Source organism: Oncorhynchus clarkii, chromosome 29 (assembly GCF_045791955.1).
Source record: "Oncorhynchus clarkii lewisi isolate Uvic-CL-2024 chromosome 29, UVic_Ocla_1.0, whole genome shotgun sequence".
NCBI classification, from domain to species: domain Eukaryota; kingdom Metazoa; phylum Chordata; class Actinopteri; order Salmoniformes; family Salmonidae; genus Oncorhynchus; species Oncorhynchus clarkii.
In genome coordinates, this window is record NC_092175.1 from 28,568,031 (window position 1) to 28,581,672 (window position 13,642).

The following is a 13,642-nucleotide window of genomic DNA, read 5'->3' on the forward strand; positions in this document are numbered from 1 at the left end:
TGAATAACAATAGTGGGGCTATATTACAGGGGGTACCGGTACAGAGTCAATGGGTCAATGTGCGGGGGCACCGGTGTCGAGGTATTTGAGATAATTATGTACATGCAGGTAGGGTTGTTAAAGTGGTTATGCATAGATAATAACAGAGAGTAGTAGCAGCATGGGGAGAGGGGGGCTGCAAATAGTCTGGGTAGCCATTTGATTAGCTGTTGAGGAGTCTTATGGCTTGGGGGTTAACGCTGTTTAGAAGCCTCTTGGACCTAGACTTGGTGCTCCAGTACCGCTTGCCGTGTGGTAGCAGAGAGCACAGTCTATGACTAGGGTGGCTAGAGTCTTTTACGATTTTTAGGGCCTTTCTCTGACACTGCCTGGTATAGAGGTCCTGGATGGCAGGAAGCTTGGCCCCAGTGATGTACTGGGCCGTACACACTACACTCTGTAGTGCCTTGCGGTGGGAGGCCGAGCAGCTGCCATACCAGGCTGTGATGCAACCCATCAGGATGCTCTCGATGGTGCAGCTGTAAAATCTTTTGAGAATCTTAGGACCCATGCCAAATCTTTTCAGTCTCCTGAGGGGGAATATGTTTTGTTGTGCCCTCTTCACGACTGTCTTGGTGTGCTTGGACCATGTTAGTCTCTCAACCTGCTCCTCTACAGCCCCGTCGATGCGAATGGGGGTATGCTCGGTCCTCTTTTTCCTGTAGTCCACAATCATCTCCTTTGTCTTGATCACGTTGAGGGAGAGGTTGTTGTCCTTGCACCACAAGGTCAGGTCCCTGACCTCCTCCCTATAGGATGTCTCATCATTGTCAGTGATCAGGCCTACCACTCTTGTGTCATCAGCAAACTTAATGATGATGTTGGAGTTGTGCCTGGCCGTGCAGTCATGAGTGAACAGGGAGTACGGGAGGGGACTGAGCACACACCCTTGAGGGGCCCCCGTGTTAAGGATTTGTGGCGGATGTGTTGTTACCTACCCTTACCACCTGTGGTACGGGCCGTCAGGAAGTCTAGGATACAGTTGCAGAGGGAGCCATTTAGTTCCAGGGTCCTTAGCTTAGTGATGAGTTTTGAGGGCACTATGGTGTTGAACGCTGAGCTGTAGTCAATGACTAGCATTCTCACATAGATGTTCCTTTTGTCCAGGTGGGAAAGGGCAGTGTGGAGTGCAATAGAGATTGCATCATCTGTGGATCTGTTGGTGAGGTATGCAAATTGGAGTGGGTCTATGGTTTCTGGGATAATGGTGTTGATGTGAGCCATGACCATCCTTTCAAAGTATTTCATGGCTACAGACGTGAGTGCTACGGGTCGGTAGTACTTTACGCAGGTTACCTTAGTGTTCTTGGGCACAGGGACTACGGTGGTCGGCTTGAAACATGTTGGTATTACTGCCTCAGACAGGGAGAGGTTGAAAATGTCAGTGAAGACACTTGCGAGTTCGGAGTACACATCCTGGTAATCCGTCTGGACTTCTTATAAGCTTCCTGGTTAGAGTCACGCTCCTTGAAAGTGTCAGCTCTACCCTTTATCTCAGTGCGAATGTTGCCTGTAATCCATAACTTCTGGTTGTGGTATGTACGTACAGTCACTGTGGGGACGATGTCCTCGATGCAGTTATTAATAAAGCCAGTGACTGATGTGAAGTACTACTCCTCAATGCCATCGGAAGAATCCCGGAACATATTCCAGGCTGTGCTAGCAAAACAGTCCTGTAGTTCAGCATCTGCTTCATCTGACCACTTTTTTTATAGACCGAGTCACTGGTGCTTCCTGCTTTAATTTTTGCTTGTAAGCAGGAATCAGGGGGATAGAATTATGGTCAGATTTCCCAAATGGCGGCCATGGCAGAGCTTTGTGTGTGGAGTAGAGGTGGTCTAGAATTTTACCTGTGGTTGCACATTTAACATGTTGATAGAAATTCAGTAAAATTGCATTTAAAAAAATGAAAACTCTCTGGGTAAATAGAGAGGTCTGCTGCTTATCATAAGATACTCCACCTCAGGCGAGCAAAACTTTTGAGACTTCCTTAAAGTACCAGCAGATGTGTTGTAACACTTTTTGCTTCATGCTATATTTGAGACAAGCAACTGACAGTGTTGCAGTGAACAACAATGTATTTTTATGCATGTCATGTACTGTTAGAATTGTGTTGATAAATGTTATAACTTTAATATATTATTTAATTGAGCATATCAGTGCAGTTACTACCTATCCTGATTTATAATGCTATTTACTTTCTTCATGAGAATGGAGACAGACTATACCATATAGACATACTGACAAGCTGAATGTGCTTTGTACATTAAGTTATACCAGCTCCAGTAAAGAGATCAGAGACTCGGGTGACTTCTAAGTCATCTTTACTAAACAACATAAACACAATTAACAAAGCAGACAAAAACAAGGTTTGACAACTCCTCAAAAATGGCTTCACTCCTGCTCCTCAAAAGAGGCAAAGACAGTATTTTTCTTGTTGTCAACTGCCTCCACATAGAACATCAACTGCCTCCACATAGAACATCAACTGCCTCCACATAGAACATCTCATCATCTCTCTGTAACTGGAACATGAATGGTTCCTTGAGGAGAATAATTTCCTCTTCATCCAGGCCATCTGTACTTTAAGGGTTGTAATGCGGTCTTCCCCGTCCATCCCAATTGCACTATGGAGGGAAACAGTGCCTTTAAATGTTTGCAGTTCACACCACCTTGCTGCCTCTAGGGTGTCCCTTAGAAGAACATCTGCTTCCTTGAAGAAAAAGGCAAACAAAATCCTCTATTACTAAAGGGGTTTTCAGTGATATATATAACTACTCAACAAGTCATCACAACTATTATATCTTTCCATGCATCAAGCCTTCAGCATTACACACAGACTATATACCCAGTTCACAGCTCGCCGTGCATTTTGTTTTCAGTATCGTCTAGAAAGAAAACAGATTGTTGTCATTAAGTAATGTAAGGGAACCTCTAGGGATGTGTGTACAAAAATGCGCCTTACTTTAGCTAATAGCCTACACAGTACCTGATCCTGAAGAGCTGTTTTCGCCGCCTCTTTCGATCTTTCTACCTCTCTTCTTCAGACCTTAGTGAGTGAATGACATACTTTCAATATGAAAATATATTAAGGTTAGTCTGGCTACAGTGAAACAAGCGATTTTAAGAATGCAAATTAAAGGTTTTTATAATGTCCAAGACTTACGGCATGGGAAAGTTCTGCAGGAGAACTAGGCACCAGCATCGCCTAATTTGATGCATGTTTTCCTTTTAAAAAGAAAATCACACAATCGGATGGGGATCCCAAAAAGCATATCCACTAGTGATGAGAATTTCATAATTTATACATACAGTGCCTTGCGAAAGTATTCGGCCCCCTTGAACTTTGCGACATTTCAGGCTTCAAACCTAAAGATATAAAACTGTATTTTTTTTTGTGAAGAATCAACAACAAGTGGGACACAATCATGAAGTGGAACGACATTTATTGGATATTTCAAACTTTTTTAACAAATCAAAAACTGAAAAATTGGGCGTGCAAAATTATTCAGCCCCCTTAAGTTAATACTTTGTAGCGCCACCTTTTGCTGCGATTACAGCTGTAAGTCGCTTGGGGTATGTCTCTATCAGTTTTGCACATCGAGAGACTGAAATTTTTTCCCATTCCTCCTTGCAAAACAGCTCAAGCTCAGTGAGGTTGGATGGAGAGCATTTGTGAACAGCAGTTTTCAGTTCTTTCCACAGATTCTCGATTGGATTCAGGTCTGGACTTTGACTTGGCCATTCTAACACCTGGATATGTTTATTTTTGAACCATTCCATTGTAGATTTTGCTTTATGTTTTGGATCATTGTCTTGTTGGAAGACAAATCTCCGTCCCAGTCTCAGGTCTTTTGCAGACTCCATCAGGTTTTCTTCCAGAATGGTCCTGTATTTGGCTCCATCCATCTTCCCATCAATTTTAATCATCTTCCCTGTCCCTGCTGAAGAAAAGCAGGCCCAAACCATGATGCTGCCACCACCATGTTTGACAGTGGGGATGGTGTGTTCAGAGGGATGAGCTGTGTTGCTTTCACGCCAAACATAACGTTTTGCATTGTTGCCAAAAAGTTCAATTTTGGTTATATCTGACCAGAGCACCTTCTTCCACATGTTTGGTGTGTCTCCCAGGTGGCTTGTGGCAAACTTTAAACAACACTTTTTATGGATATCTTTAAGAAATGGCTTTCTTCTTGCCACTCTTCCATAAAGGCCAGATTTGTGCAATATACTTTGTTTGTTTGATTGTTGTCCTATGGACAGAGTCTCCCACCTCAGCTGTAGATCTCTGCAGTTCATCCAGAGTGATCATGGGCCTCTTGGCTGCATCTCTGATCAGTCTTCTCCTTGTATGAGCTGAAAGTTTAGAGGGACGGCCAGGTCTTGGTAGATTTGCAGTGGTCTGATACTCCTTCCATTTCAATATTATCGCTTGCACAGTGCTCCTTGGGATGTTTAAAGCTTGGGAAATCTTTTTGTATCCAAATCCGGCTTTAAACTTCTTCACAACAGTATCTCGGACCTGCCTGGTGTGTTCCTTGTTCTTCATGATGCTCTCTGCGCTTTTAACGGACCTCTGAGACTATCACAGTGCAGGTGCATTTATACGGAGACTTGATTACACACAGGTGGATTGTATTTATCATCATTAGTCATTTAGGTCAACATTGGATCATTCAGAGATCCTCACTGAACTTCTGGAGAGAGTTTGCTGCACTGAAAGTAAAGGGGCTGAATAATTTTGCACGCCCAATTTTTCAGTTTTTGATTTGTTAAAAAAGTTTGAAATATCCAATAAATGTCGTTCCACTTCATGATTGTGTCCCACTTGTTGTTGATTCTTCACAAAAAAATACAGTTTTATATCTTTATGTTTGAAGCCTGAAATGTGGCACAAGGTCGCAAAGTTCAAGGGGGCCGAATACTTTCGCAAGGCACTGTACTTCATGAAATCACACTGTGCTTCCATTGCAATGTACAGAGCGTACTGTAACGTAAGAAAGAGTATATTGTTAAGTTTGATAGTTATGATAACAACAATAATGATAATAGTAAATAATAATACCCCCCCCCCCCCCCCCCAGGAATATATTTCAGGAAGTAGAAGATGTGTGTGTGTGTGTGTGTGTCCCCCAAGAAGTCACAGCATGTCACATCAGCATCCAGCTCTGCAAGGTGACCTGAAACATGACCGAATACAAACAGTGTAGCTATTCCCTCCGCAAGGCAATCAAACAAGCTAAGCGTCAGTATAGAGACAAAGTAGAGTCGCAATTCAACGGCTCAGACACAAGAGGTATGTGGCAGGGTCTACAGTCAATCACGGATTACAAAAAGAAAACCAGCCCCGTCGCAGACCAGGATGTCTTGCTCCAAGGCAGACTAAACAACTTCTTTGCTCGCTTTGAAGACAATACAGTGCCACTGGTCACGGCCCCGCTACCAAAACCTGCGGACTCTCCTTCACTGCAGCCTACATGAGTAAAACATTTAAACGTGTTAACCCTCGCAGGGCTGCAGGCCCAGACGGCATCTCCAGCCGCGTCCTCAGAGCATGCGCAGACCAGCTGGCTGGTGTGTTTACGGACATATTCAATCAATCCTTATCCCAGTCTGCTGATCCCACATGCTTCTAGAGGGACACCATTGTTCCTGTTCCCAAGAAAGCTAAGGTAACTGAGCTAAATGACTACCGCCCCGTAGCACTCACTTCCGTCATCATGAAGTACTAGTCGAGGACCATATCACCTCCACCCTACCTGACACCCTAGACACACTCCAATTTGCTAACGGCCCCAATAGGTTCACATACGACGCAATCGCAACCACACTGCCCTAACCTATCTGGACAAGAGGAATACCTATGTGAGAATGCTGTTCATCGACTACAGCTCGGCATTTAACACCATAGTGCCCTCCAAGCTTGTCATCAAGCTCGAGACCCTGGGTCTCGACCCCGCACTGTGCAACTGGGTACTGGACTTCCTGACGGGCCGTCCCCAGGTGGTGAGGGTAGGTAACAACATCTCCACCCCGCTGATCCTCAACACTGGGTCCCCACAAGGGTGCGTTCTGAGCCCTCTCCTGTACTCCCTGTTCACCCTCGACTGCGTGGCCATGCACGCCTCCAACTCAATCATCAAGTTTTCAGACGACACTACAGTGGTAGGCTTGATTACCAACAACGACGAGACGGCCTACAGGGAGGAGGTGAGGGCCCTCGGAGTGTGGTGTCAGGAAAATAACCTCACACTCAACGTCAACAAAACAAAGGAGATGATCGTGGACTTCAGGAAACAGCAGAGGGAGCACCCCCCTATCCACATCGACGGGACAGTAGTGGAGAGGGTAGTAAGTTTTAAGTTCCTCGGCGTACACATCACGGCCAAACTGAATTGGTCCACCCACACAGACAGCGTGGTGAAGAAGGCGCAGCAGCGCCTCTTCAACCTCAGGAGGCTGAAGAAATTCAGCTTGTCACCATAAGCACTCACAAACTTTTATAGATGCACAATCGAGAGCATCCTGTCGGGCAGTATCACCGCCTGGTACGGCAACTGCTCCGCCCATAACTGTAAGGCTCTCCAGAGGGTAGTGAGGTCTGCACAACGCATCACCGGGGGCAAACTACCTGCACTCCAGGACACCTACACCACCTGATGTCACGGGAAGGCCATAAAGATCATCAAGGACAACAACCACCCGAGCCACTGCCTGTTCACCCCGATATCATCCAGAAGGCGAGGACAGTACAGGTGCATCAAAGCAGCGACCGAGAGACTGAAAAACAGCTTCTATCTCAAGGCCATCAGACTGTTAAACAGCCACCACTAACATTGAGTGGCTGCTGCCAACATACTGACTCAACTCCAGCCACTTTAATGGAAAAATTGACGTAATTTGTTTTATCACTAGCCACTTTAAACAATGCTACTTAATATAATGTTTACATACCCTACATTACTCATCTCATATGTATATACTGTACTCTATACCATCTACTGCATCTTGCCATCTTTATGTAATACATGTATCACTAGCCACTTTAAACAATGCTACTTAATATAATGTTTACATACCCTACATTACTCATCTCATATGTATATACTGTACTCTATACCATCACTGCATCTTGCCTATGCCGTTCTGTACCATCACTCATTCATATATTTTTATGTACATATTCTTCATCCCTTTACACTTGTGTGTATAAGGTAGTTGTTGTGAAATTGTTAGGTTAGATTACTCGTTGGTTATTACTGCATTGTCGGAACTAGAAGCACAAGCATTTCGCTACACTCACATTAACATCTGCGAACCATGTGTATGTGACAAATACAATGTGATTTGATGTAGTGTAAAAACTGTAGGAAATAGGTTCCAAAAAGTGTCAAGAATAATAAACAAGAAAAAGTATGAGCAATAACAAGTGTGCTTTGCATGCTGCAAGCACATAAATAATAACTTTACATATGTTATAACAGAAAATAGGACTAATATAATATACTGAATAGCCAGCATCTTGTGGACAAGTTACATTGACTGTTCTTGACTTGCCATGCATGTTGGGACCAGGTGATTTCATTATTGTATATACACTATGTGTAGGCACGCTGTGTAACTAACACGGAACCCAAACTGGCTGCGCGCGTGCGCCATTGTGCGCTATCGTGCATAATTGTATTTTGCCCCCCCACAATTTTTCATCTTTTAATTTATATGGTGATCGCATCTAAACTTTCATTGTATTACCACGACTACCGGCAAAACAGTATGTCTTTCAATCACCCACGTGGGTATAACCAATGAGGAGATGGCATGTGGGTACCTGCTTCTATAAACCAATGAGGAGATAGGAGAGGCCGGACCTGCAGCGCGATCTGCGTCAGAAATAAGAACGACTTCTATTTTAGCCCTTGGCGTCGCAGACGCTAGTTGGTGCGCGCGAGCAGTGTGGGTGCAATAATTGAATAACATGGATTTCTACATTTATTTTGCGACGCTCGCGCACGTGACGTGTCCGGTTTGGTCAGCATGTAAGGGAATGGCATCAACGATACACATTTAGAGCCAGCCAAACACAACAAGGCATACATTGAAGAAACAAAGACAATGAACGATCAAATCGATTACTTAACTACACATGTAAACCTAGGCTTACTGCTCAAGTAGGCAAATTTGTCCAAATACGATTCCCTCATTGTGAGCAATTAGCGAGCTCACGTGCAAATGGGTGCTAATGAACGCTATGCTAACATCGGAGCGGTAATTTGTCATATAATAAATTACGACTGCAATGGTATAAGATTAATATTACAAAGTACATTATGCATAATGAAAGTTTCACTTATTTCCATGGTTTATATTTTTATCCATGTAGGTTAGGTTCGATTACGAATCGCATTTGTTGACGTTCGGGTTAAACGCGTTTGACTCCGCCCACATTGATCCCGGCCCCCGAACTCCACTGCCGTCAGGAGCATGATGAGTTTTTGTATGGAGGTCAATGAGTGTCGAATTTGGTGAACAAAAAATGTAATGGCTTATTTGCTGTGTGAGGTTTATTTGATCGAATAGGAGTTTCGTAATGATTTGGTTGTTACGAGTGTACTGATATAAGTAGCACACGTGACACCCCGGCAACTTAGAGAAAACACACTTTGTATCTGAGTTGTCTCGATATGGCTATGCATATACATGGTATAAGGCTGTAGCATAGTATCACCATTGAATTCAGGCGGTTGACGTCACCAACCCTCGTTGTATATTTCAAAAAAGTATTGAAATAATGAGATACAGCCATCAGTCCAAAGAAAGGATAGGCGGGAGCTAGAAAGTACAATTTTGATCTCTAGTGTCTCTTATGTCCTACTACCCTTGTGGTGTTTATGGATTCAAAGGACTGGACAGGTGAAAACTACTCTTTGATTTTGAATAGGCCTATTTCATAGGTATGTTTAAAAACATTCTTTTTTTCATTATTTTGAATGTATGCATGGTGAGAAAGGACAGAAAGAGCAGAGGGCATTGCTTAAGTTTAGGAGAAGGTTGCATCCAATCATCTAAAGTAGATTCCTCTTCTCTTCTCTGTCCCTTCATCACACTGGCCTGGCAGACACCATGCAGGGCTCCCTTGCAAAATAGACATTGGTCTCAATGGGACTCCCTTCTAAAATAAAGGTTAAATCAAATCTGTACTGATCTGAAATAACTGGACAAGTACAGTGCCTTTTAGGTAGGGTTTCGCAAACTCAGTCCTCGAGTGGCGCATGTTTTGTTTTTTGCCCAGCTCTACACAGCTGATTTCAAATAATCAACTAATCATACTTTGAATCAGCTGTGTAGTGTTAGGACAAAAACCAAAACGTGCACCACTTGAGGTCCAGAGAACCGAGTTTGCATTGTTGGAAAAGGTACCCAATTGTCATACTTGAGTAAAAGTCAAGATAATAGAAAATGTGTCATGTTCTGACCTTTATTTCCTTTGTTTTGTCTTTATTTAGTATGGTCAAATCAAATCAAATCAAATTTTATTTGTCACATACACATGGTTAGCAGATGTTAATGCGAGTGTAGCGAAATGCTTGTGCTTCTAGTTCCGACCATGCAGTAATAACCAACAAGTAATCTAACTAACAATTCCAAAACTACTGTCTTATACACAGTGTAAGGGGATAAAGAATATGTACATAAGGATATATGAATGAGTGATGGTACAGAGCAGCATAGGCAGGATACAGTAGATGGTATTGAGTACAGTATATACATGAGGTGAGTATGTAAACAAAGTGGCATAGTCAGGTGGGTCAGGATTGGCAGTCTATGTGTGTTTTTCTATGTTGGGGTTTTGAGTTCAGCCTAGTATGGTTCTCAATCAGAGGCAGGTGTCTCAATCAGACCGTGCTTACCGGAGAGAGAGAGGGACCGGGCAGGCACCCGTGTTATGCGGTGGAGCACACTGGGGCTGTGCGTGTGCATAGCCAGGTGCGGTACATTCCAGCTCCTCGTATCGGCCGGGCTAGAGTGGGCATCTAGCCAGGTGCCATGAAGCCGGCTCTACGCATCTGATCTCCAGTGCGTCTCCTCGGGCCGGCGTACCAGCCTTACACATGGTGTCCCCGGTTCGCCAGCACAGCCCAGTGCGGGCTATTCCACCTCGCCACACTGGCCTGGCTACGGGGAGCATTCAACCAGGTAAGGTTGGGCAGGCTCGGTGCTCAAGAGCTCCAGTGCGTCTGCACGGTCCGGTCCACCCAGTGCCACCTCCACGCACCAGCCCTCCGGTGGCAACTCCCCGCACCAGGCTGTCTCTCTTCTGCCTACAGGTGTTCCCACCTGTCCAGCGCTGCTAGAGCCTTCCTCCTCTCCAGCGCCGCCAGAGTCTCCCGTCTGTCCTGAGCCGCCAGAGTCTCCCGTCTGTCCTGAGCCGCCAGAGTCTCCCGCGCCGCCAGAGTCTCCCGTCTGTCCTGAGCCGCCAGAGTCTCCCGTCTGTCCTGAGCCGCCAGAGTCTCCCGTCTGTCCTGAGCCGCCAGAGTCTCCCGTCTGTCAGAGCCGTCACAGCCAGGAGCCGCCAGAGCCGTCACAGCCAGGAGCCGCCAGAGCCGTCAGCCAGCCAGGAGCCGCCAGAGCCGTCAGCCAGCCAGGAGCCGCCAGAGCCGTCAGTCAGCCAGGCGATGCCAGAATCGCCCTTCAATCCGGAGCTGCCGGAGTCTCCCGTCCATTCGGGACCCATTTCTAGGGTCCCCATTCCGAGGTTGGCGGCGAGGGTCGCCGCTCGTAAGAGGCCACAGAGGCGGACAATGAGGCGGAGAAAAACTGTGGTGAAGTGGGGACCACGTCCCGCGCCAGAGCCGCCACCGAGGACAGACGCCCACCCAGACCCTCCCCTATAGGTTCAGGTTTTGCGGCTGGAGTGGGGGGGGGGGGGGGGGTGTTTGTGAGTGTTTGTTGCCACACGGTACTGTTTCTGGTTTTCGTTCATGTTCACGTTTATTGTTTTATGTTTCATAGTGTTCAGTTTATATCTTATAATAAACGTTATGGACATTTACCACGTTGCGCATTGGTCCTCCGATCCTTGCCGTTACAAAATGGCCCAAGTAAAAGTCACCCAGTAAAATATTACTTGAGTCAGTCTAAAAGTATTTGTTTCTAAATATACCATTGTATCAAAAGTAAATGTAATTCCTAATATACTTAAGTATCAAAAGTAAAAGTATAAATCGTTTCTAATTACTTATATTAAGCAAACTAGACGGCAAAATGTTCTTGTTTTTATTTATTTGTCGATTTCCAGGGCACACTCCAACACTCAGACATTAAAGGAAGGAAGCATTTGTGTGTAGTGAGTTCGCCAGATCAGAGGCAATAGCGATGACCGGGGTTGTTTTCTCGATAAGTACGTGAATTTGACAATTTTCCTGTCCTGCTAAGCATTCAAAATGTAACGAGTTCTTTTTCGTGTCAGGGAAAATGCATGGAGTAAAAAGTACATTATTTTCTTTAGGAATGTAGTAAAGGAAAAGTTGTAAAAAATATGGATAGTATAGATATTCCAAAAAACTACGTATATTTACACCATTGCGAGTTTGGGAAACACTGCGTTCAGGCGTCAAATCAATAAGTGCAGATGAGAGCAAAAATACAAAAAGAGGAGGGTTCTATAGATTATTGAGATGCACTTATGACAAATCCAACCATCCTCATTATATCCAAAATCCCCCAGAGCCCTATATTAGACATATTTAAACATTGTGTAGGCCTACCACTTGTACAATACTGAACAGCCAACTAAAAAATACAGCTACAGGCTACATTGAGACAGCTTTATTCACTTTTATACGAGACACCTTTTATTATTAATATTATCCTCGATGATCATGTATGGCATGATGATGACTAAGTAGAACAAAAGTCACATTTTATATTCCAATAAATAATGAACCAACGCTATACTTAGTCAAATGTGTATTTTATTAAACAAGAATACAGTTGGTATAACGGTCTACATACCCAATGAGGTGTTCCGTTAGGGCACATGCAGATTATAACGTCATTACTGACCCAGTAATCAGATGTAGCTCTACTTTGATCACACAGACCTTACACTGAGAACTGGGTGAGCAGTGGACATCTTGGTGTGAGTGACCCATGTTGAGACCAGATCCATCTTGAAGATGACCACAATGGAAACAAGTACTTGAAGATGAACACAATGTAAACAAGTACTTGAAGATGACCACAATGGAAACAAGTACTTGAAGATGAACACAATGGAAACAAGTATTTCGACTTTTTTGTGTATATTATCCTTTGCAATTTTGATATATCTGTTGCCTGCTGTAATATTTGTATGTGTTTTAAATATGTTCAATCTTTGGACTGTGAAAACCAAACCATTCCCTTGAATAAAAATAGATAGCAATATACATATTTCACCCATGTTGACCTGCCAATTTAAATGCAAGTGTTTGCCTTATTGATTTCAAACAACCACTTCTTGACACCCATAAATACACTAGAACAGATTATTTATTACAACTGCATCTCAGTCAACTCAGCAGGGTTGGTTTTAAGCTCCATGTCACATGTTGTGTTTTACATACTGTTTTTAAAAAACACTCTGTAAAAGTGAAAGTGTCTATAACTGTGTGAAAGTGAAATTGTCTATATCTCTGTGTTTGTATGACGAAGAGGGAAATGTCCTCTTCATTATAAGCATTCATGAGTGATGTTTATGTTTATTGGCTGGTTAATGTAAACATTATATTGACCAAATTTGACAGTTGACAGCACAACCACTATTTCCATAATGAATGTAAGTTATCACAATGTTATCTTTTCACCTTTATAAAAAAGTATCTACATTTCATTCTAACTATATGGAATCAAAAACTTACTCTCCATATGGTTTCATCCACCAGTACCATACCAATATCCTGGCCAATACCCATAACCAAAAGATCCAAAGAGAATAAGCCATAGCTCATTGTTTGTTTTCAAGGTTTTGTTGTAAAGTGTGATAGTCTGTTGGGCTGTACAAGAAGCTGAATATATACCTCTGCCTTGAATTCATTCTAAAGTTTGTCAAAAGTCAATGGATCACATTATGAATATTCTCACACCATTAAAACATTCAAAATTAAACTTTTTTTTTTCATAGACCTACCTGCTGGTTTGTGTGGACCTGTCTCCACTGAACCCCTCGTTTGGTGCCTCTCAGCAGCACTGCTTATTGCTCCACATCCTTCCTGCTTCACTAGACCCTGAATTCTAAGAATCAGATGAAAAAGGTTACTTCCTTGGTTGCAGAAGAGAGTAGTTTAAACATTTAGTTGCCTTATGTTTGTGATGTCAGGGAGGACAGGTTCCTTTGGGTCGCCTTAAAAAGTGTGTGTGACAGAGGAGGGGACAGCTGTCACATTCAATCAAATTTCCCCTGGGTCTCTCCCGGCACCTGGATGGGAATTATGAATTAGTCACTTTTTAGGTACTGTCCCTACAGCCAATTCTTACAGCTCGTTGACACACTCTTACGCATATAGTATAATAACAACATTTTCTTTCAAACATTAGCAGGATTAATATTTCTGTCAAGATAAGA